This window comes from Staurois parvus, unplaced genomic scaffold, assembly GCF_062004578.1.
Source record: "Staurois parvus isolate SC_StPar_1 unplaced genomic scaffold, SC_StPar_1.0 ptg000420l, whole genome shotgun sequence".
NCBI classification, from domain to species: Eukaryota; Metazoa; Chordata; class Amphibia; order Anura; family Ranidae; genus Staurois; species Staurois parvus.
Window position 1 is genome coordinate 4302664 of NW_028318216.1, and position 26119 is coordinate 4328782.

General features: G+C 42.0%; 1 long non-coding RNA gene across 1 annotated transcript in view; it reads left to right on the forward strand.

The window, feature by feature from the left end:
• The first annotated feature begins 655 nt into the window (after nucleotides 1–655).
• The window catches only part of LOC149454720 (uncharacterized), a 55447-nt gene continuing 29983 nt past the window's right edge, over nucleotides 656–26119 (forward strand). Inside the window, exon 1 of the long non-coding RNA XR_016314173.1 lies at nucleotides 656–812. This is a non-coding gene — a long non-coding RNA (uncharacterized LOC149454720). The remainder of the gene's footprint in view (nucleotides 813–26119) is intronic.

Consider the following 26119-nt stretch of genomic DNA (forward strand, 5'->3'; position numbering starts at 1 on the left):
TCCCCCTCGCCTCTAAAACCAATAGTGGTCAGTGTATTGTCACCCTCCACCTCCAAACAATAGTGGCCAGTGTATTGTCCCCCCCTCCTCAAAACCTTAGTGTCAGTGCCTTGTCCCCCACCAAAACTTTAGTGTTAATGCCCTGCCCCCCTCCCCCTCTCCAAAACAGTAATGTTAGTGCTTTGTCCTCCTCCCTTTTCCGAAACATTAGTGTCAGTGCCTTGTTCTTCCATAACAGTGCCTTGTCCCCACTCCCCTGGGCATTGTCTCCCCTTTACACTCCAAAATGTTTGTGTCATTTTTCCTGAAGACTCTTCTAGCAAGCTTCCCAGCTGCTACATGGCCAGAGTGGCTTCTATTTTTGTGGCATTCAGGATTGATTGTTTTCTCAACTGCGCCTTGTGGGAAGGTACCTGGATTCCACCAGAAAAACATGGAGGCCTGACCTCTAATGCTGGGTCATAAAGACGCAGACCTCATTCTGGATTGTGAAAATGTTCATGTTCTGACTGAGGCAGACTTCCTCAGTTAACAGCAAGTATACAATTACAGCTAGAGGGCTTATTTTGCATGTGCATGACTAGGAAATTCCATCCCATAAAGTATTCTGTGGGACCTGATTTTTCTCCAGTCTAGGCTCGATCAGCATGTGGCTTTGGGCACCATTAAAGGGCAGATTTTGACCTACTCAATGATTTTGTGGGATCTCAACTTGATTCTATCAGCATTTCAGAGATTGCCCTTTGGACTCATCAGGGATATTTTCTTGGCAGACCTCAGTTGCAAGATTGCCTTCCTACGTGCTCTAAAAGGTGAGTTTCTGAGTTTGTGGTCTGCAAAGAAACCTGGTTGTATCTTATAGGGAACTCTTGCTAGTGTTACACAGGGTTAAGATTGTCCTGCGACCTAAGGCTTCTCTCCTCCCCAAGGTGGTTCTCTCTTTCCACCTCTTGCTCTAAAACATTCCAAGGAAATTTCTCTTCACTGTCTAGATGTGGGATGTACTGTTTTTAGTCTACTTGTTAGTTACAGCTTTCTTTTGATAATTGGATTCCCTCTTTATCTCTCCCGAAAGTTCCTATTGCTAGGTGGAATAGAAAAGTCATTGTTTGAGTCTATAGCCTTTTCCCATTGCTAGGTGGAATAGATTAGACAATACTAGGCTGTCTTTGCAACTTTGGTTGCCAGTGTTTAAATCACATGAAGGTAAAAGTATAATCCAGCTAAATCTAACCCTGTGTCTTTTGATGTACTCCAAGAAAATGGGTTTTACAGGTGAGTCATAAATTTTATTTTAACTACATCCACATACAAATCTGAAAATAAAAATATGAAGGTTACTTAAAAATATTGGTTGCTTTTTTTGAGTAAGTGACTTAGAACACGTTTACAGATCAGGATTATTGGCTTTACTATACCATTATTTTCTGTGTGCTTATTTCTGGTCATTGATTCAGAAATGGTAGCTTTCATATTATCTCAGTAATGTATTAATTAACGTTGTCAAGGGAAATGGTTGCATGGCAAGAAGAAAGCTTGCTGGAATGAGGTATAAGGTAAGTGCTGTATATCACCCTATTTATAATTTCATAGACAAAACACAAGCTAACCTTTGCAGTGGTGAGGGGGGGCAACTGCAAGGGTAAATACATACAAAGTAAATACAATACAGGAAAAGATTTTTATTTTTCGTCCAGTTTTCTTACAGCGGTTACCCAGCTGTGTAAAATCCACTGGTTACTGGTAACACATTGTTGTTGGAACACTCAATCCTGAATAAGGAATTTTGCAGGCCAGAAGTTCTCAACACAAAAAATCTTTCTGCAGACTTCTGCTTATCTGAGAAAATTTATTCAAACTTTGCCACCTCTCGACATAATCTACAGAGGAATACACTCTGAGGAAGGTTGGATAGCACTGTGCGACAGATAAGAGGCTGTTGTTCTGCCAAGATTCCATTAAGATTCCATTTAAAGTGTAACTATGGGCAAAATAAAAAAATGACTTACAGTACATGATGCAGTCTGTTACTAATATTAAATTGACCCTGTTAGTCACATAAATCAAATGAAGGGCAATTGCAGTTCCTTGCCACAGAGGAGCTGTTATGCTCACATCTCCGGTGACCCGTGTTCCCTATCATCACTCTGTTCCAGGGCTGTAGCTTCTCTCAGTCTTTTCAGCATTTAGTACTTTCTGAAGTGCTGAATGCCTAGGTGCCACCTGTTGCATTGTTATAGCTTCATCCTCCAACCCCTACAGCACTGCTGTGTCCTGTAGTGAGTAAGGAAATTTTTCTTTTTGATCTTTCCTTGCAACATAGACATTTCTATACCAGATTAGTGAGCTGTAAATCTTACCAGGAAGAGGAGAAACATATTATCTACAATTATGAAAGGCCCAGTCCACTCAAAACTAGTACCGTTTAGTAGCTGTTGGCTGGTTGAATAGCTCATTGGTTTCATGTAATAGACTGGGGATTCAAGCAGTACGTTTACCCTGATTGGCCCAGCCCTTTGAGAAACGTTCACAACCTCCTGCTACACTTAGTGAAGTCTAGTTAAAAGAGAAGTTTGGGAATTAAAAAAACAAACAAACATACTCACCTAGGTGGATGCAGCAACAAAGATTGCTAATCCCTTGGTTCTTGGACTTCAGTGAGCAGAGTACCAGTGACTGGCAGTCATCAGCTCTCTGCTCTGCCCTTCCAGCATTCACAGATGCACCAGGGAGGGAGTAGGAGCACCTGAAGTCTCTCAGCAGCTCAATGAGAGGCTGAGCCAGCTGCTGGTCAGGAATCTGGGTGGATCCCAACTTTAAAGGTCGGGATCTCTCACCAGAGCCTGGACCTGCACATTGACGTCAGCTGGCAGCAGACTATAGTTCACTGATGGCTGAATACGTGTCACAGAAGTGCAGAACTAAATGCACTCATGTTACCCACAGGAGAAGTAGGGCCCTACTTCTCCATTAATGCAGTATAGCAAACAAACCCTGTTTAAATTTTGTTGTAGTTCAGCCCCCCTCCCTGTCTTGAAATCTCTATAAAACCATCCAGCATCTACCTAAAACTGAAATATTTTAGTTTGGATGTGCCAACAACTTAAAGGCAGCAGGAGTGCTACCTATCTAATCTTTAAAAAAAATGAATAGGCTCGGTAAGACATGGTTCACCTTCACGGGCTTGTTTCACGTGATGCGCTCAATTTTCCATGCAGTTATAGTTCTAAATAATGCCTTTTATGTTCTTTATATTTCTTTTGGTCTTTTAAAACCTGTCTGCTGTTTGAATTAGGCATATATAACAGTAAAAGCATCCTTCTGATTTATTTACTTGCACCTAAATAAAATTTTAGCTTTAGGATACACAAGTCTTGTTATCTCATGTATCTAAGTGTTCTAAATGTAAAACACAATATATGTCATTGACAGGGACACAAAAGTGTCAGGTCACAGATTGAGGATGGAAAACAATGCAGTTCAAGAGATAACCACACAAGGGTAGAGAAGGTTACAGGGGCACAAGAAGGGAAGAGTTGAGGCAGAATGATACCGTATCATGAGGTTGAATAAAGTTGATCAGATATGTACCTTGCCTTCTAAGGAATGATTCTCTGATTAATCATTCGGTATCCAGAATGGTATTGTGAAGTGTGCTACTTTAAAAACTGCAATTCAGACATAATATAAAGCAAAGCCAACGGAACATTTTCTAATTCCCAAACAACAAATAATTTAGAGATGACCCTGATTGCTTTATTATAACAATGTAAATGTACTTATAACATTTCGACAGGTTAATTGCAGTGTGAATCACATGGTTACTATTTACTCTGAAAGTGGACTGCTCAAAAAAATTAAAGGAACACTTTTTAATCAGAGTATAGCATCAAGTCAATTAAACTCCTGGGATATTGATCTGTTCAGTTAAGTAGCAGAGGGGGTTGTTAATCACAGGTGCACTAGATGGGCAACAATGAGAGGACCCCCAAAACAGGAATGGCCTTACAGGTGGAGGCCACTGACAGTTTTTTTCCCTACTCATCTTTTCTGGCTGTTTTTCACTATTCTTGCATTTGGCTAGGGTCAGTGTCACTACTGGTAGCATGAGGCAATACCTGGATGCTACAGAGGTTGCACAGGCAGCCCAAATCCTCCAGGATGGCATCATGGATGGATCAATAAGTGCTAATGCCAGAAGGTTTGCTGTGTCTCCCAGCACAGTCTCAAGAGCATGGAGGAGATTCCAGGAGACAGGCAGGAGAGCTGGACAGGGCCTTAGAAGGTCATTAACCTATCATCAGGACCAGTATCTACTCCTTTGTGCAAGGAGGAACAGGATGAGCACTGCCAGAGCCCTACAAAATTACCTCCAGCAGGCCACTGGTGTGAATATCTCTAACCAAACAATCAGAAACAGATAAGGGTGGCCTAAGGGCTTATTGTCCTCTAGTGGGCCTTGTGCTCACTGCCCATCACCATAGAGCTTGATTGGCATTTGCCATTGAACACCAGAATTGACAGGTCCGTCACTGGTGCCCTGTGTTTTTCATAGTTGAGAGCAAGTTCACCCTGAGCACATGTGACAGACGTGAAAGGGTCTGGAGAAGCCACGGAAAACGTTATGCTGCCTGTAACATCGTTCAGCATGACCGTTTTTGTGGTGGGTCAGTGATGATCTGGGGAGGCATATCTATGGAGGGATGCACAAACCTTTTGCAAGCTAGACAAAAGCACCCTGACTGCCATTAGGTATCGGAATGAAATCCTTGGACCCATTGTCAGACCCTACGCTGGTGCAGTGGTTCCTGGGTTCCTCCTGGTACATGACAATGCCTGGCCTCATGTGGTGAGAGCATGCAGGCAGTTCCTGGAGGATGAAGGAATTTATACCATTGAATGGCCCCCACGCTCGCCTGACCTAAATCCAATAGAACACCTCTGGGATATCTATCCGACGCCCCTAGATTGCACCTCAGACTGTCCAGGAGCTCATTGATGCACTGGTCCAGATCTGGGACGAAATACCCCAATACACCATCTGTCGTCTCATTAGGAGCATGCACCAACATTGTCAGGCATGCATACAAGCATGTGGAGGCTATACAAACTACTGAGTACCATTTTGAGTTGATGCAATAGAATTTCAGCAAAATGGACTAGCCTGCTGCATCATTTTTTCATTTTTATTTTCAGGGTGTCTTTGAATTCAGTTCTCTGTAGGTTGATAATTTTCATTTTCATCAAATGATGGGGCATCCTTACGTTCCTAACACATTACCCAGTCCATGTCAGTATAGACATCCAGCATGATATTTTTCTCCTTTGAGATCTGATGTGTTTTCAAAGTCTTAATTTAATTTTTTTGAGCAGTGTATATAGGCCATGTGTGCATAATAGTGTAAAGTCGGCAAGTTATTGTGACCAAGCGCAAAAAGACCAACAGCAGTAGTCTGCCAGTTAGATTTTCTGGCTAGCCTTGATTGGTAACCTATAGAAAGTGAGGAGCCCAGGGGCGTGGCCGAGCTCCGGAGAAGATGGCCACACAGTGAAGGAGCTCTGGCCGGAACGGGCTCACCAGAATTTCAGCCACACAGACCCTCGTTTTATGTTGCCACTTATCCCCTGAGATAGAAATAGAAAAGAGAGGGGTAAACTGGGGAGGATGACGGATTTCTTCTCACAACCACGGGCCTCTCTGAGCAAGATGGCGCTGGCAGCACCACGAGCACACTACACAGGCATGATCCGGAGCAGGGATCATCCCTCAGACATTCTAAGCAGCAAGAAACAGGTTCCAGCTGCACTTCTCAGTCCCGGTCTTCATCAACTGCATCCAGAATTATACTTCCTCTCAGGGGGTGAGTGACTTAGACAACTCATTAGAAGATACAAGAGAGTTACATGACTTCCCCTTAGAATTTCCCACATCTAATCAACCAGTGATGGACACAATATTTAAGGATATGTTGGTATCTCTGCGTACAACTTTTCACTCTGATATAATGTCCTTGGCACAGCAATTTAAATGAGCATCAGTCTCTAATAGAGTGTCACACATTGAATCCAAGATGGGTGAATTTGCAACCACTTTTAATGAGCTAGTAGATTCACACAATGCTCAAGATGATAACTTGAATGGGATAAAAGCAAAGTTGGCAGACCTAGAGGACAGGTCTAGACATAACAATATTAAAATAAGAGGGATTCCGGAGTCAATTAAGCCATCTGAATTAAAGGGGTTCTTTGCTATCATACTTCAAGAAGCACTTCCTGAAATCACCCCAGAAGAACTAATAATAGACCGTATTCATAGGTTACCTAAGCCTAAGCATATTCCGGATCATCTACCAAGAGAATTATTGCTAGAATCCACTTCTATCATATTAAAGAAAGGTTGATGATGATCACTAGGAGAAAAGATAATCTCCCTTCCAGTCTACAGGGACTTCTATTTTTTGCAGATTTTCTCAGCATATACGATGCAACAAAGGAGACAGCTATTAACGATAACAAAACCTTTAAACAACCACCACATATTATACTGTTGGACGTACCCAGCAAGCTGATAATCACAAAAGATGACACTACTTATGCTGTTACGTCTGTAAAGGAGGGCCTGAAGCTGCTCAGAGCTTGGAACATACTGGAATCTCGTCAATTTAATCAAAGCCAAAACTTCTCTAAAGCTTCACATGCTGGATCTGATGTGGAAGCAGGTTGACTCTGTCTGTTTTGTCACTCAAACGTTTGTATACATTCCGGTGAGCCTGTTTAAGATGTGGACATTTTGTCTTTTTACCCACAGGTATACTAGTGGTATCATTCTACTCAGATTCTGATAAGAATCACCAGTTTTTACTTAGCAGCTCAGAACAGTCAGTGAGGGATAAAAATTATTTTGTCTCCTGTTCCGTAATAGTGCTATAAAAATTTACCATTTGAAGTTTTACATTCTATTGGATTTCACAATATCCCTGACATACCTTAGGGTTCTTTCCAGTGGGCGTTCATCTCAGAGAAGCTGCAGGTAGTACAATACCTCCCAATTCACTGATTAAGGTTATTTTGCCTCCATCTAGTGTATCACCATGTCTTACAAATTTTCTTCTTTCAACGTAAAGGGTCTGAATAACCCTGTTAAAAGAGGGTTGGTCTGGAAGGAGACCTGTAGATTGGATTGCGACATAGTGTGTCTGCAAGAGCCACATTTTTCTTCTCAAAAGCCACCGATGTTTAAACATTGTAATTTCCCATATATTTTCTGTTCAAATTTGAATAAGAAAAAAAGAGGAGTACTTATTGCAGTTCACGATACGGTTGCCTTTAAACAACTAGAGGTAGTATATGATGATCATGGCAGATATATCATACTAATTTGTGAAACAATGTCGTATATACACTGGTCAATGTCTATCTGCCAAATGTTAAACAGATTAGGTCTCTCAATAAACTATGGGAAAAGGTTGAGTCCCTGCGCAGGGGTCATGTGATCTTGTACGGTGACTTCAATGCATTTGTAAATCGAGATAGGGACTGCTCTGTCCTATCGGGGCCTAAATCCAAATCATATATGTTCGATGTGTGGAGGTGTCAGCATGCCTCAGAAAAGGATTACACATTTTTCTCCCATGTACATCATTCATATTCTAGGATAGACATGTTCCGGGTGGACAAATTTTTATTGCAAAACATTAACAAATCTGAGATCCATACTATAACATGGTCTGATCATGCCCCAATATCCATCTGCGTGGGGGAAATCCATACTGAAACAAGAGCAAATAGATGGTGGAATGATATCTCAATACTATCTCATTCGATTCATAAAAAAGAAATTAATAAAGCGCTAAAGGAATTTTTTTTAAATTAACGCCCCCCAGTTATGGATCCCTTCACACTGTGGAACTCACACAAGGTCTACTTGAGGGGCCTCCTTATTCAAATTAGCTCCAAGGTAAAGAGACAAAGAAAGCAGAAGTTGCATGAGTTGTTCTAGAATATAACAAATTTAGAGGCAGAAAACAAAACTTTTACTTTCTCAAAAGCTTAGAGACCAATTGTTTAAGGCTAGACAGAACTTACAATCTTTATTAATAGGTCAACATTATCAGCATATTTAAGTTTTAAAACTAGAGATATGGAAATAAAGTGGGCAAGTTACTGGCCAATAAGGTGAAAGAAAAGGTTCACAGGCAAAAGATACCATTTCTTATAGATCCCACGACTCGATCTAAGGTTTACAATCCCAAAGATATTGCAAACTCATTTAGTAACTATTATAGGAAATTATACAATTTAAATGGTGATAATTCTACTCCACAACCAGCCCCGGGGTTTATAAATCAATCCTTGGATTCAATTTCTTTGCCTAAGATGTCAGACAACGATCTAGATTTTATAAACTCAAAGTTTATCTTGGTCAGTACACTCATAATACATTTGCCCCATAACAAGTCACTGGGTCCTGATGGATACTCTGTGGAATACTACATAGTGTATCAGTCAATTCTTATACCTCATATGATCCCAGTTTTTAATGCAGCTGTGACCAAAACTGAATTTTTATCTGAAATGTTAACAGCAATGATAGTGTTAGGTGCCGCCTGGCAGTGTCTCTAGCAGCCCACAGCACGGATTTCCTCAGGGCGCGGGGTCTAAGTCCCAGCCTGCTATTCACCAGGGCCCCTGATGGTGGGGATGGACTTGGTGCAGACTGGAACCAGGTCACGACCCCTGAGTGCGTCCGGCTGTGGTAGAGAGTACTGGCAGGGGAGTGCAGGAACGGAGTCTGATGGGAAGAGGCAGGCAGACTTACTAAAGGTGATCCGTGCAGGATGGATGGATTGTCAGGTGAAGTAAGCGTAGTCAGACAGTCCGGGTCGGTATCGTGCGGGCAGCGTGGTACAGGAGGAGCAAGCAGAGAAAGGTCGGGGTCACAAGCCAGGTTCAGCAGGTAGCAGGCAGAGCGGTACCAGAGATCAAGCAAAAGAATCGTCAGGCAAGCTAGGGGTTAATCAGGAGAATAGCAGGATCAGGAACAAGCAGAGGTCGGCAACGGAATACACAGGAACACAATATCAGGAACAGAACAGGTAAGACCAAACGGCAATGTGACATACCTGGTTCCTCATTCAAATAGCCCACCCCGCGCTGTCATTGGTGCTGGGCGCGTGTCCGCGATCGCGAGTGTGCATGCGCGAACACCGCCGCCGCTGTGCACTCCCAGGTCCCGTCGCTTGTCCGCTAGTGAGGCCTGGTGTTCTGCGCATGCGCCGCCCGGCACGACGCTGCAGAGCACCAGCGTCCTGACAGATAGTTACCTTGCCTAAGCCTGGGAAACACCTACGACGCCTCAAAACTTTAGGCCGATATCATTACTGAATGTTGACCTAAAAATTTACTCCAAATTGTTAGCAAACAGATTGGCTAAGTGCTTGCCAGAATTGATACAAAAAGACCAGGTGGGCTTTGTTATGGGGCGCCAAGCCCCAGACGCTACTGGGAGGATGCTGAATCTGATACACTTGGCAGATGGGAGGAAAAGGTCTTCTCTGCTTCTGGCCTTGGACGCGGAAAAGGCCTTTGACAGGATTCACTGGGGGTATTTGTCAGAGGTGTTGGATAGATTTGGTATCCAGGGCTTTATGCATTCAGCTATAATGACACTATACTCCAATCCCTCAGCACATGTATTTACGGAAGGAATGTATTCAGAAATGTTTGAGATAACTAATGGCACGCACCAGGGATGTCCCCTTTCACCGCTAATATTCGCCCTTCTCATGGAACCGTTGGCAGAGAAAATTATATCACATCCACTCATTAAAGGATTCTCATCCAAAACTCGACAACACACTATTACGTTGTTCGAAGATGACGTGATTCTATCCCTGGAAGACCCATTGAGGTCCCTCCTGGAGGTACATGATGTCATAGAGCAATTTAATAGAATTTCTTACTATAAAGTAAATGCTTCTAAGTCCAATGTTTGAGGGCTACACATAGATCATCAGACCCAATTTCTCTTAGAGTTGAAATTCATTTACCATTGGGCTGCTGAGCCAATCCAATATCTAGGAAAAAAATTAACTCCACGTATAACTGACGTGTACAAAACTAATTTTCTACCATTAATTATGGATGTACAAAAAGAGATCTCCTATCTGAAAAAATTCTGCCTCTCTTGGTCAGGGAGACTGGCAGCATATAAAATGATTATGTTACCTAAAATTCTTTATTATTTTAGAACTATTCCAGTTTGCATCCATCATTCCTTTTTTACCTGAATGCAAATTATGCTCTCTAAATTTGTGTGAGCGGACAGCAAGGTGCGGTGTTCACGTAAAATCTTAATGAAAAGGAGGTCAGTGGGTGGTATGGGATTCCCCATATTAAAATACTATTACACAGTGTCTAAATTTTGGTTTCTACCCTCACATTTGAAACACTGGAGTTCCTTGGAGAACGATTGGGTTTTCCCCAACAATCTTTATAATTTATTAATGATTAGTAGAAACAAATCTCCACAGCAGGTGGTGAGACACCCGATTATTTCATCCACTCTACAAGCATGGCAAGAATTCATTAAATTTGGTGGCACACACAATGATTGTATAAAGGTCTCTATCCCTATAGAATCCTTAAAATTTCTAATACCAAATATTTCTTTCACGAAATGGATAGATAAAGGTTTGACAACTTTAAGTGACATTTCAAACGAAAAAGGGGTGCGTTCATTCGAGGATCTGGTAAGGGACCATTCTTTACCACAGGGAGAAAGATTTACCTATATAAGAACCTTCTCCTTGCTACAGAATCTAAATGTAAATCCATTGCGAGTATCTCTTAAGGCGTGGTCGTACTGGACTTCAGAAGGTACTAAAGCAAAAGGCATTTCTCTGTTTTATGACCTACTTAATGATAAATCATCCTAAGTAAAATGTCACAGATACTCAAATGGGAAAAAGATCTTAATTGCGAATACTCAAACACACAATGGACTAAAGCATTTGCATCTAATTATCAATACTCGAGTTGTTCTAACCATTGGGAACTAGCAAAAAAAAAATGTAAGATGGTATTTTACTCCATATGCTAGCCAAATTTTACCCTAAGTCTTCTGATGAGTGTTGGAGAAGATGCGGTAATACAGGCACGTTAATTCATATACTGTGGTCATGCTTAAATTTATGTAGTTACTGGGCTGAAATATTTTAACTAATATCTCAGATAACAGGCTGTTTCATTACACCGTCAGTTGATTTAGCTATCCTTAGTATTAATATAGATCGGATCCCTACCAATCTTAGACCTGTATGCTTGCAAATACTTCATGCAGCTAGAGCAATAATTATGAGGAAATGGAAATCCAATGAAACCCCAAGCGTAAGATAAGTTATAATCAAGTCAAAGATATTTACAAGTATGAGAAAATTATGGCTTTTAAAGATGGCAAAATAAGTCACTTTGAAGTACAGTGGAACATTTGGAATGTATATCAGTTTGGACATTAAATTCTAGATGTGTTAAGAAATTCATGTCATGATGTGTTTTTCCCAATGTTAGTGTAGCACTGCCCCTTGGGACAAGCTGGAATATATTATGGGTCCTGCGCTCAATAGATCCAACCCTAAGCAAACCCAATCCCTCTGGCACAACTGGTAATGAATAGCAAATACCCCGCCAAGAAATTTGCTGACACAGGGTTAAATGAAACAAGAACAATTTTATGGAGAATGAAATGCAGTGTAGAGGGGTGGGGTTCCCCTTTCAACTTCAAAATTTACTTTTCTTCTTTCATGCAATGCAGTAAATTTGGTCTGCCACTAGAGGGCTTCACAGCCAAGAGTCTCCGGATGGCAGAGTTGCACTTTAAGCAGAATACAACTGATATCAAACAAATAAACGTACTTATGCTCTATCAATGAAATGTATTACCCACACCGGTGTATGATTCTGCTTCTGAGGGGCGTTAGCCAAAAATCACCTCAGAGTCAGAACAGAATGCAATAAAGAGGTACCTCTAATAAAGCTACTAAGCCAGATTCCCCCACTTCAGTCCTTGTAACGGTGGAGCTCTAGTTGGTGCACGTTTAGTCCTTACAATGAATTAAATAGCAGCTGAAGGCTTCTTTGGAGTTTCAGCTGGTGTGGGTTACATCCAATTTCACTAGGTTTCTGGGCTGAGAGGGTCCAACCTCAGTGTCTAAACGCAACACAAAGCACCCCAAGACCAGGGGCAGTCGCAGGATGCAATCTCCCAGTATGTGTCAGTCCCCGGGGCAGACAGTCTCAATTACACTGGTGGTGAGGGGCAAAGCAGGCAGGGGGATCTGTGGCTTGCACAGGGCCCCGGATGGGTGAGATCCCAGCAGTGGGGTGCGGATGTCCCAGTCTATATGCAAAGTGTGAATGGTGTGTCTTACTCTCTCCAGGGGGACAGCTCACCAGACTCTGAACACACAGCAGGGTCCCTCTATCCGCACTGGGTGCTGTAGTGCCTCTTCCCCTGCTTGGACGGGCTCCACGTGTCCCTGTCTTTTCTCCAGCCTCGTGTCTCTCTTCTCTCCCCTTTACTTCCTCCTTCCCTCCCTCTCCCAGCGTTCTTTGCTGTGTAGTGGATGAGTCATGAACTTGGCAGAATGCCCAGGTTTCACAAATAGGAGAGAGAGAGAAAGGACTGACTGCTGATCATGTGATTCCTTCTGAATCCTCTTGTACAAGGAGCCTGCTACATTAGTACTGTCTTAAGCTTATCCAGGGAATTTGAGAGTAATGTTGGAATATATTTTTTGATACTCATATAATGGAAGACAATCTCATATAGCAATACCCAATCTCTGTAGAGCCTCCTATTTTGTATAACGCTATTGTTACCGTGATTTGATACACAATTTGTGTGCAGTTTTGTAAAAATTCAATAAAAATCATTTGGAAAAAAAAAAGAAAGTGAGGAGTTTAAGAATAAGGAGGAAGGGGTTTAGCATTTCCTGGCAATTTGGGGGACTGGGTAAAAATAATAAGATTTTTGTACTTGCTATCATATTTCTTATCGTAAGTACAAATATTTCTTGGAGTTCATTAAGCCACTTAAAAGGAGTATTTGGACACTGACAAATGATAAAACTGTTGGCCAAAAAGTTATACCCCCTCGCAATCTAAAGCATGCTTATATTTGGTAAAAAAAAGCAGCACTTAGGAATATATCATAAAAAAAGAGAGGTGGGACCTGTGTCATTTAATGAATTCTAAGAAACTGTTTTTGCGTAAGTACACAAATCTTGTTTTCTTTATCTCTTAGTAAGGGACAAAGGATTTAATATTCAGAGGTGATTAGGTTGTCCAAAACAAAACACTAACAGATCCAAATAAGAGTAAACTGGGGGCTGGGGGCCTCCAGCTCAAAGAGCTGCCTTAAGGACTTTACCCCATTAAATGAGGCCTAAATATCCACCTGGTAAACCTTAGAAAATGAATGATAAAGAGAACCAGGTGGCAGCCTTTCAAATTTGGAAAACAGTTGCCTAATGCCTAAAAGTCCAAGAAGCACTCACAGATATAGTAGAATGAACCTCAAATGGAAAATGTGGAACCTTTTCCTTAATGCCATAAGTATGAACAATAGTTTGTCTGAGTATAGTAAACTTGATTACCATCTAATCACAGTATAGTGTAAACATAATAGCAAAAAAAAAAAAAAAGTCACAATTCAAACACCCAAAAAAATGTCCAAAAAGGAGTCCCAAATTTTCCAAATTTTTATCTGTGATATCTTAATTCTTCATATCTTCCAACATTCTTAGTGATATACTTCAAACCCGATCTTCATATAACTCAAGAAAAAAGAGCTCAACATGTGTGATATCTTCAAAAAAAGGTTATCTAAACAACCGTGCCACACGTGTATCATGCACATAGAGAATAAATGTGCCACCATAACCGTGAAAAAGAAGATACCCTTCAGCCTTAGGAGTCAATCCACTGCATACCACCAACGGGAGTTCATAGTTACCCTCAAAGTGATATCAAGGGTCTGAGTATTTCCTTCCACTTTATAGGTATTCTTTCAGCCTTTCCAGCCACTTCCCACAGACCTCAATAACAGACCATGGATCAGTATATATCAAAAAACTTATAGCACTTTATTGTAGCAACTTACATTCAAGTAAGATGACATCAGCTTCACAAACGGTATGTTCACAATCCTTCCTCTCATCGCAAGTGTACAGATTGCCACACTATATCACCTCCGCAGGAGGAGCGATTGCCGTGGGTTCCCAGTTCCTCAAAACCCCATGAGGTATTGCAAACCTCATGGGGTTTTGAGGAACTGGGAACCCACGGCAATCGCTCCTCCTGCGGAGGTGATATAGTGTGGCAATCTGTACACTTGCGATGAGAGGAAGGATTGTGAACATACCGTTTGTGAAGCTGATGTCATCTTACTTGAATGTAAGTTGCTACAATAAAGTGCTATAAGTTTTTTGATATATACTGATCCATGGTCTGTTATTGAGGTCTGTGGGAAGTGGCTGGAAAGGCTGAAAGAATACCTATAAAGTGGAAGGAAATACTCAGACCCTTGATATCACTTTGAGGGTAACTATGAACTCCCGTTGGTGGTATGCAGTGGATTGACTCCTAAGGCTGAAGGGTATCTTCTTTTTCACGGTTATGGTGGCACATTTATTCTCTATGTGCATGATACACGTGTGGCACGGTTGTTTAGATAACCTTTTTTTGAAGATATCACACATGTTGAGCTCTTTTTTCTTGAGGTATATGAAGATCGGGTTTGAAGTATATCACTAAGAATGTTGGAAGATATGAAGAATTAAGATATCACAGATAAAGATTTGGAAAATTTGGGACTCCTTTTTGGACATTTTTTTGGGTGTTTGAATTGTGACTTTTTTTTTTTTTTTTTTTGCTATTATGTTTACACTATACTGTGATTAGATGGTAATCAAGTTTACTATACTTTGATGAATTTTTGTACTTCAGGGGAAGGATTGTGGTGGTAACTTGATGGGGAGTCTGTTTTGAGAGAGGATAGTGCTATTCCTTTTATATTAATAGTTTGTCTGAACCACTGAGAAATGGTGGAGTGAGAAGCTGGTTGCCCTTTATGATTACTATTAGGAATGACAAAAAGAAAGATTTAAACATGCAAAGCCTGAACAACATGATCAACTGTATCTGGATAGAGAGACAGAAGGCCAATATCCTGGTAGAAAAGGAAGGCCAAAACCACCTAAGGAAGAAAGCCTAAACACTACCTAACCCTTGTGTAAGACCATATAGAGTTGTTTAGAGAATAAGGCTGCCAGCTCAGACACATGCCTTGCAGAGATAAAGGCAACAAGGAACGCAACCTTGTGAATGAAAGTGGAAAAAGGGAGGTCTCCAAAAGGTTGAAAAGGTGGTCCTTGAGCTGTCAGCAGAACCAGATTCAAGTTCAAAGAGTTCACAAGAGAATGCATAAAGAAAGCTTCACAAAAGACACCCTGTACAAAAATTTGAACTAATGAGCACAAAGCTAATGGTCTTTGGAACAAAATTGCAAGGGCCAAGAGTTGCCCTTGATGGTACTGAGGTGTCCGTTTATGACACACAGAATAGCTGAGATTCAGAGGATCACAGCTATTTTCTGGTCATTCACAGTTCATAACACCCAGGAGAATATGTTCAGCCCTTCTCTGGAGATCTGTGTTCTCCCTCCAGATTCTCCAGCCCAGAGCTGGAGAATCGGAGGGACCGAAAATTAAGCAGAGATAATTTACCTCTGCTTAGTAAACTGATCTTTTACTGTAATCTCGCGAGATTATAGTAAAATCAGCCGTTTTCCATAGTTTGTAGACCGTTCTCCAGCGTTTGGAGATCGTTCTCCATTCGTTCGGACAACTGCTTCATAAACTGCATTCACAGGAGAACTGTGTTCTCTGAGAATGCCGGAGAACTGAGCAGCGATCTCTTACCGCTGGTTCATAAATGGACACCTGAGTGCCATATGCTAATCCAGGCCTGACTGCAGAAATGTCTTCCCAATGAGAATTTCAATGAGTGAAAACTTTGCTTGCTCCAGGTGAAATACGACTTCTACATGCAATATTAAACCTTGCAAGAGGTAGACTACCTATCTTGTAATAGCATGGGAATCACTAATTCCAAGAGAACCTTGTTTCCTAAGACTGAGGCTTCAAAAGCCTTCAACAGCTGTGCACCTAAAATCAGCAGCTGAGAAGCAGGGTGGTATTTTGATCCTTAAGATAGGAGATCTGGTTGATCTGGAGGAGCCCATGGAGTGTTTTCCAGAAGTTTGAAGTCAAAGTACCACCTCTGTCTGGGACTATCGGGTATTATGAGGATCACTGAAATGCCTCCATCTTGATCCTACAGAGTAGAGGAAGGTGTTTCACTCAAGGAAAGGTATAGATTTGTTTCTTCTGATCCCATGGAGGCACTAAAGCATTCACTTCTTCTTCCAGAGGATCTGTTCCCCCATAAGATAAACCTGTTCAGTTTGATGTTGAACCTGGAGGACAGGAGGTCCAAATCTGGCATCTCCTACTTGACACACACATCCAGCTATAGAAACAACTCAATTGAGTCCAATCACTGCTGGATGAGGTAATCTGCCTACCAATTGTCCATACCTGGTTTACATGAACAGGCAGACAAGCCTGAAATATGGAGTTCTGCCCAGGCTATAACTCTGATTCCTGTCTAATGGTTGATGTAGACCCCTGTCGTGGCATTGTCCAAATGAATCCTGACTGAATGACCCTCTAGACAGGATGTTCTGCAAGGACAACAATTTTGCTTGGAGCACCAAAATTTTGATCGTGCAGAGAGATACCTCTGGTGAACAACAATCCTGCACCAAAAAAAGTGTCTAAGATGCCTCCCCAACCTTTAGGATTTGCACCTGTTGTTAGGATCTTCTCTTCCAAGAGAAAGATTTTTCCAACTCCAGAGCTAGATGCCGTAACCACCAGGCCAGAGGCAGCCTAGTCTTCAGTATCAGGCTTGTTGGTTTGTTCAAAGACTGAATTGTGCCCAGGTTTAGGTTTGAATAGGAATGTGAGACCTAGGAGAAACACAATAAACCTTTTTTTGGCTTAGAGGCAGGAGATTTTCCAGTTAAAGGCTTTAGCTTTTTTGCAGCTGGGATAAATGAGTACACATACTACCAGTAAAGTACTTTAAGAAGTTGTCCAAAGAAGCACAGAAGAGATGTTCACCATCAAAAGGCATGAGCAGCAAGCATTTACTAAATTGCTGAACTCCTCCCTGAATGAGTCAGAAAAGGGGACCATACAACAACTAGAGCCCAGTCTGCCAGGCATTTGGTTCAGCATCAGGCTGTTGTTTACATTTCCTTCTAGCCATACACGTTCCATAGCCAGTGGGAGGAGCTGTAAAGGAAAGCACATATGCACCTTTTTCAGGGACTTTTTTTTACATCTCTTACGCACTAACTCCAGTCAGCCAATCAGCAGCTAAACTTGAGGGAATTCCTGGAGACCAAGTAATGTATTATCTGATGTCTCCAGCAGAGAACCTGTCAGGGTCCACCACGGCGTCTGGTCCGGCGCATGCGCAGTCTCAGCGGCTCGGGCCGGGATACGAGCACTAGATCCCAGCCGGCCGCGGCTGAAAGAGACTCACGCATGCGCACTAGGCGCCGCGAGTACATGCTGGGCAACCAATGACAGTGCAGGGCGCGGTATTTAAAGATGCCCTGCGCTGTCACAAATTGCCGTGAGGTCTTCCTGTGTTCCCCTGCATTCCTGTACTCTGCATTTGTTACCTGATTGCTGACCTGGATTGCCCTGACTACGCTGCCTTCTCCTATCTGACCCGGATTGCCCTGACTACGCTGCCTTCTCCTATCCTGATCCCTGGCTTGTCTGACCTCTCTTCAGATTGACTAGCCTGGTACTGACCCTGCGTGTGACCCGATTATCTTCTGCCTGCCGATACTGTACCTCGCTGCTCCCACGGTAACAACTGGCCTGTCTGACTACGATCCATCCTGCCTGGGCCAGCCTGCCCCTTCACATCAGGCTCTCCCCCTGTATTCATCTCCTGTGGACCCCTCTGCCATGGGTAGGAGTGCTCAGAGGTCGTGACCTTGTCCTGGTCTGCTTCAAGTTGGTTGTTGCCAGCCAAACCTGATCTCCTGGTTGTAATAACAGTTCCCCCCTTCTCTTCCTGTCAAAAGCCTTCTTGTTATCTTCTTGGGCTTTTGCAATAGCCTCCTGAAGTGCCTTGTTATTGACAGAAAAAAAATTCAATGTACTTTGAGTAGCAGGTACTGAACTTTCGGGCATCAAATCTGGCAGAAACATAGGATGAAATCCGTAATTAGCGAAAAACGGGGATTGCCCCGTAATGGAATGGTTCGCGTTGTTATAGGCGAATTCTGCTGATGGTAATAGTGTCAGCCAGTCGTCCTGTAGGTAGGATGTGTAGCATCTTAGGTATTGTTCCAACGTTTGGTTGGTCCTTTCCGTCTGCCCGTTTGTCTGGGGATGATAGGCGGATGAGAGAGACAATTTGATTCCTAACGCTTCACACAATGCCTTCCAAAATTTTGACGTGAACTGGACTCCACGATCAGACACAATATCCTCGGGAACCCCGTGTAGTCTCACCACTTCTCTTATGAAGATCTGTGCAGTCTCCGGCGCTGATGGCATAAATTTCAGAGGTATGAAGTGGGCCATCTTAGATAAGCGATCCACGATCACGAATATTGCCGTGTAGCCTTGCGATGGAGGAAGTTCGACAATAAAGTCCATGGCAATCATTTGCCAAGCACGATTGGGTATTGGCAATAGGCGCAACAATCCCCAGGCCTTGTTTCTGGAGGGTTTGTTTCTCTGGCAGGTGGCACAAGTCTGGACGTAGAGCTCACAGTCCTTGATCATGTTTGGCCACCAAAACGTGCGCTGAAGTAATTCTAGAGTCTTTGTTATTCTGAAATGGCCCGCCATCGGATGGTCATGGCAGTGACCCAGGACCAATGTTCGGACTTCTTCGGGCACCACGATTTGACCTTCCTTCCATAAGAGCCCTCCCTGGCTCTGGAGGGACATCCCTGGTGGATCTGCAATTCCCACGGATGTGTCAAGAAACTTGGAGCGCAACTCCATCTGAAGAGCGAGAAAGTTCCGAGAAGATAGTATCATGTCAGGCTTCGGAATATCTTCGGGGTCTTCAAACATGCAAGACAGGGCGACCGGTTTTGTGTTCTTAGAGCCCCGCCGATACGTAATATGAAAGAAGAACCGGGAGAAGAAGAGTGCCCATCTCGCCTGGCGAGGTCTCAACCATTTTGCTGTTCTCAGGTACTCGAGGTTTTTGTGATCGGTAAATATTAGAATTGGGTGTGTGGCTCCTTCTAGTAGATGCCTCCATTCTTCCAGAGCGGTCTTAATAGCCAAGAGCTCCCGATCTCCAATGTCATAATTTATTTCTGCTGGTGTCAGTTTTCTTGAAAAAAACGCTACTGGATGCAGGAGCTCCTTGGTGCCCTTCCTCTGGGACAGGACCGCCCCTACCGTGTTTTCTGAGGCATCCACTTCTAGGACATACGGTAAAGATGAATCAGGGTGACTGAGAATAGGAGCGGAGGTGAACAGTTTCTTGAGAGTTTCAAAGGCTGTTTGAGCCTCAGGCGTCCATTTAAAACGGATCCCCTGGTTAGTCAATTGCGTGATGGGGGAAACCAGACCAGAGAAGTTTCTGATAAATCTTCTTTGAAAGTTTGAAAACCCGATGAAACGTTAAACGCCCTTCTTATCTGCGGGTATTGGCCAATCTAAAATTGCCGTGACCTTCTGAGGATCCATCGCGACCCCCGCGGGAGAGATGACCAGCCCCAGGAATGCGATACTACGCTGTTCAAAGCTGCATTTGTCAGCCTTAGCATACAGCCCATGTTGGCGTAAGCGTTCCAACACCCTCGCCACATGATCCCGATGAACCTCAAGTGAGGAAGAGAAAATTAGGATGTCGTCCAGGTAGATGACCACGAAGACATGAATAAAACCACGGAAAACGTGGATGGGCGAATGAACCCCTTCCGGAGGTTTTCATCAATGTATTCCCTCAGCACCCCCGATTCCAGCTCAGACAACGGAAAAATTTGACCAAACGAAATTTCGGACCCGGGCAGGAGGTCTATGGGACAGTCATAGGTTCGGTGTGGTGGGAGGACATCTGCTCCCCGTTTGCTAAACACGTCCAGGAAATTGTGGTAGGCCGGGAGAATTGTCTGAGTCAGGTCTATATCTCCATCCGTGCATAGGAGGAGCTGGGGAGCCACGGGCCCTGAAACGTGGCAGTGTTCCTGACAGTAGGGGGATCGGAACTGAACTATTATAAGATAAATAGTGCAGCGCTTGATGTTATATGACTGTACCAGTATTGGAGATGGTACAATATCCCTTACTTAAATATCAGCAGATGTGGACCATATGCATTATATGTGACCAAACACACTATATGTGATCCTCCAATAAGTTGGAAACAGGAGGAAGAGAAGGAATGACATGAACTCCAACAATTTTCACTTCACAATACAAAACGCACAATATAAATGCACAATATAGTCCAATCATCAAAGAAACACAGATGAGTGTATCCCGATGAGATCTTTGTAATGCATGTAGTCCGGCAATGTGCAGAAGAAATGAATGAATTGCGCACTCACCGGAAGCACAATTTAAATGTGCGTTTGTGTCTCATACACCAAAGATCACTCCGACTGTGGATGAAAGGAAACTCCAAAAGATGGTTCTATGATGAAAGATGACCCATCTGGGGATTCCTACTGGCATACAGGTTCCAAACAGGATCAGCTGGATATATCTCTGAGCTTTGGAGTAATCGCCTGGTGGTCCTGAGGAATTAAATGCTCGATGTGGAGCAAAAAAGGAATGTCCATAGTGTAGTATTTATGTTAAATTATGAAAAAAATTTATTGTATGTTAAAAAACACCACACTTAACATAAAATGAGAATAAAATCAATCCTTGTGCACTAAGGATATCATGAATGACACACTGACCAGCTGGTATAGAAGAGTGGCCGCCGGACCTCCTTTGATCCGGCGGTTTAGCGTCACGGCTAACAAGGGCTACTCCTTGACGCGCGTTTCGTATCACACGTACATCATCAGAAGGAATAAGAGCCATAGCTGCCGGACGCCACAAAAGCCATATATATAGAGTGTATTGTGTGCCTGTAATAAAATTAATTAGGTGCCATTTTGCCGAAGTCCCGCATAATGCGCATGTGCGGGCGTCCGGGCGCCATTTTATAGTGGTCTAAATGATATGTGCATCCACCGCATATCTAACTGCGGTGGAACATATTCCACACACATGAATAAACTGATGGGGAGGGGCTCACCCCTCTCTCCCATATGTCGCAGTACCAGGCTTCCCCAGGTACCCCCAAGGAGAAGTAGAAAAAGCGCCAATCGATGCGGATTGGCGCCATATTCCCGGGGGCTGACTGTATGAATGCGCATGCACGAATGAGCACGACAGATCGACACCATTTTACCGTGGGTCGATGCAGCAGTGCGCATGCGCGAACGAAACCGCCATATCCCCGTAGTCTCACAAAATGAAACTAGAAGAAGCGCCGATCAGTACGGATCGGCGCCATATTCCCAGGGGCTGGCTGTATAAATGCGCATGTGCGAATGAGCACAACAGACCGACGCCATTTTACCGTGGGTCGGTACAGCAGTGCGCATGCGCGGACGGAACCGCCATATTCCCGTGGTCTCACAGACTGAATACACACTCACTGTATCTGCACAAATGCAGGGACAGTAAATGAACAGTTAGGGATATGCTTAAAAACTATACAATGTCTCATTTACCTAGGAGAGGCTATGATATAAAAATTAGATACATCATACTTAATTGGTGTCACATGTGGTATCTTATGTGCCCATTCATAACATATATTTAACTTTTGAGTAATCTATGGTGATCAAAAAATCACTGTAGTGAAACTAAAAATTATATACAATGCTTAAAACCATTATACATAAACAGTATTACTGTATGCAAACATGTATAAATTTATACACATATTAGCCATTGGGAATCATATAGGCTAAAACATGGGGGCTATAATGAATATACATAACCATACAGTATATGTCCTCATTAAACCCACTTCAATACAGTAAGTTACCTAAAATTAAAACAAATCTTTAAAAGTTGCAGTGACCAATATCAGAAAAAATATATATGAATAAAATTTCTAATTTTTAATTTTTAAATGGGCCATATTAGGAACCTTATGAATCATAATCAACACATAAACAGATTGTTATAGTAACTAAGGTAGTATTATTCATATTCATGTAATGTAGTGGTTCTCCTGAAAATCCACAATATAATCAGAATTATACAGAAGGCCATATGAACAGTTGAAGACATAGACATCAACTGTTATCTATATAGCAATTTATGTCTACCTCTACGTTATGGCCAAGAGGGGATAAAGTTCTCATCTCATATATCCACCTCGTTTCCATTTGAGAGACTTGTCTGAGCTTATTTGTGCCTCGCCAATGACTATGAACTACATCGATCCCTGAGAATTTCAAAAAAGTAGGGTCCCGGTTATGGTGGTAACGGAAATGTCTAGAAAGAGGATGTTCTTTCCGGCCCTTTTTGATACAATTAACGTGCTCTCTAAACCTGTCTCTGAGCCTTCTGATGGTTCGACCAATGTATTGCCGTTTACATGGGCACTCTAAAAGATATACCGCATAACGGCTATGACAGGTGATCAATGTAGAGATGTCATATGTTTTCTGAGTTACAGTGGAAGTAAAAAATTCTATTTTCTTCTTGCGTGTACCATCTAACTTACATATAACACACTTGTTACATGGGTAAAAGCCCGTCATATTGCCAAAAAACGTAATTCTAGGGGGAGGGTCTACTACATTTGGTGAGATTTTATCCCGTAAAGTAGGGGCCTTTCTGAAAACTATTTCAGGCTTATCAGGTAATACTCCAGCTAGGATTGGGTCAGCCTTAAGAATGTCCCAGTTTTTCTTAATAATCTTACCGACTTGTTTGTATTGAATAGAAAAGGATGTAATAAAGGGACAAAATTTGCCATTCTTGCGTGAGGTAGAGGTGGTTAACATCATATCTCTATTCATATTCGCCACTCGGGCCATCTCTTCATCTAATACTGTAGCATTATACCCTTTCTCAATAAACCTTTCCTTTAGGACAGTGGCCTTCTGATGATAGGTATCTATGTCTGTACATATTCTCCTTATCCTCATGAACTGGCCTTTAGGAATATTGGCCAGCCACGAGGGGTGGTGGCAGCTGTCTGTCGGGATGTAACTATTCCTGTCTGTGTTCTTGAAGAAGGCTTCTGATGTTATAGAGCCTCCATTGTTAATTAGTGTTACATCTAAAAAGTCGATCTTAATGGTACTATAATTAAAGGTAAGTTGAATGTTGAGATTGTTATTATTTAAAGTCCCGAAAAAATTGATAAGTGCCTGTTCATCCCCCTGCCAGAGGAGGAGGATATCATCAATATACCTCCTATAGAATAAAAGCTCTGGCCAATCACGAGAATATATTATATCTTCCTCCCACCTGGCCATAAACAAATTGGCCAGGCTGGGAGCAAACTTTGCTCCCATTGCTACGCCTCTTTTTTGTAGGTAGAATCTGTTATTAAACCAAAAGTAATTGGTATGCATGGCAAAATCCAATAATTCCAAAATGTATGACTTCAATTTCTTGGAGATGTTAGTAGTGGTATTGAGATAGTACTCAACTGCTGATCTACCATCTCTGTGATTGATGTTACTGTACAAAGAGGCTACGTCAGCAGTTACCAAGAAGGTCATACATTTAGGATTCCATGTGAGATTTTTAGTTTCATTTAGAACCTGCTTGGTGTCTTTCAAATAAGAGGGGGTAGCTGTCACTAAGGGCTGTAAATGGTAATCTATAAATTGACCAATCCTAGAACACAAAGATCCGATTCCACTAATAATCGGTCTTCCCGGTGGATGCACTGGGTCCTTGTGCACTTTAGGAAGACAATATATAATCGGGAGTCTAGGGGCCTTTGGGCACAAAAAGTTATTTTCTTTTGAATTAATGATATTGTTCTCAAAACCTTTATTTATCAGTTGTTTCAAAGACCTCTTGTAAGTAACAAGTGGATCTTTGGGTAATAGTTGATAGGTTTCTTTGTCATCCAATATTCTTTGGACTTCTTTTATATAATCTACCTTATTTAGCAGAACTACCCCTCCGCCCTTGTCAGCGGGCCTTATGACTAGATCCTTATTTTCAAGTAGAGATTTTAATCCCATATCCACGTCTACTTGGTTATATGGGCGCTTTATTTTGATGGATTCCATATCTTTAAGTACCATTTCCTTAAAGGTATTAATATGTGACTGAGTTTGAGGAGGAGGGTTGAAGAGGGAAGCATTTCTTAATTTGGATGTAGATGGTTGGGTATTGTTCTGATCAATCGCTAATGGTTTGTTAAGGAAAAATCGTTTGATTGCCAGCCTCCTAGTAAACTTGTGTATATCTAAGTACGTCTGAAACTTATTTAGCTTAGACTTAGGAGCATATTTTAAACCTTTATTAAGAACCTTAAGCTCTTGTTGGGATAAAGTAGTACCACTCAAATTGAAAATACCTTTATCTGTTATAGTTTCCTCTTTTTGGGGTCTATTGACCCTCTTCCCTCCTCTACTTCCTCTGTGCGGATGCTTCTTTTTCGTGTGGTTCCTTCCCCTAAAAAACGAATCTGTTGGAATGGTTCAGGCTGAGTGTTATAGACTGGGTAATCATCATAATCCTCGTGTCTATTTCTTCCCTGATAGTAATCAGGGTTACCTGGAGGCCTATCATATTGCATATTACGAGGGGTTCCCCAATTCTTCCTGGGTGTGTAATAATTTGGTTTATACACATCCTGCGGGTAACTTGGAGGCCTATCATACTGGATGTTACGAGGAGTTCCCCAATTTTTCTTTGGTGTATAGTACTGAGGTTTGTACATATTCTGGCCATAATTGTAATCATAATCATGATTAGGAATACAATCATCTGACTGATTGTGATTACGACTGGGGACACGACCATTATATTGATAATTATTCCGATTTTTAGGTCCCTTAGTGGATTTCTTATTAGAACCTCTTTTTTTGTTCTTATTATTTTTCTGTAATGGATGCCACCTCATGTCTCTCAGTCCAATATTATTCGTATCACTATCAGGACCTTGGTATAGACGTTCAAAACGATTATGTAGTGGGATGGGTACTCCCTTATACTGCCCAGGATTTCCAGGAGAATCATGACCATACTGACTTTCTGATGGAATGCCAGATATATGTCTACCAGATATGTCACTGATATGTTTCCCAGGAGCCATATTGACATTAGGGATGACGTTATTATAGTCATTTCTAGAGGTCTGCCATTTAAAAATGCATTTCTCTTGATAATCTTTAGAATCCCTAAAGTATTTTTTCTTTTTTTTAATCTTTTGATCCCTTTCTATACCGTCCAAATAATTTTTTAGTTTATTAGATTCATTGGTGTATTCCTCTGTACTTTTGTATGGTACCAGCTTTTCTCTTATTTTGTTAATTTCTTTATCTAAATGTACAAGTTTTTTCTTTTTCCTAATAATGAGGAATTTTAAAAGGTCTAATCCCATGTTATTGAAAAACTGGAGCCATTCAGACTCGCTGTTGATATCGTCAATTTCTGGGGGTATGTCCCATCTCAGAAATCTCGGGACCATGTTCTCTTTAATATATTTCTCCAAAAAGGAGATATCCCATAAAGTTCTTATCTCAGATGAGGTAATGTTTTGAAGATGTAGAAAGAGGCCTTTCAGGTCGTCTATACTATCATCAATTGAGTATACATCCTCCGAGATGTTAACTCTCTTTGATCTGATCTCAAATATATCCATATTTTATAAAGATATTGGAAAGCAGCTCAAACTGTAAGGAAATTGTGTATAAATATGGTAATGAGGGATTCAGTGAGCGCTAACCGACACAGCA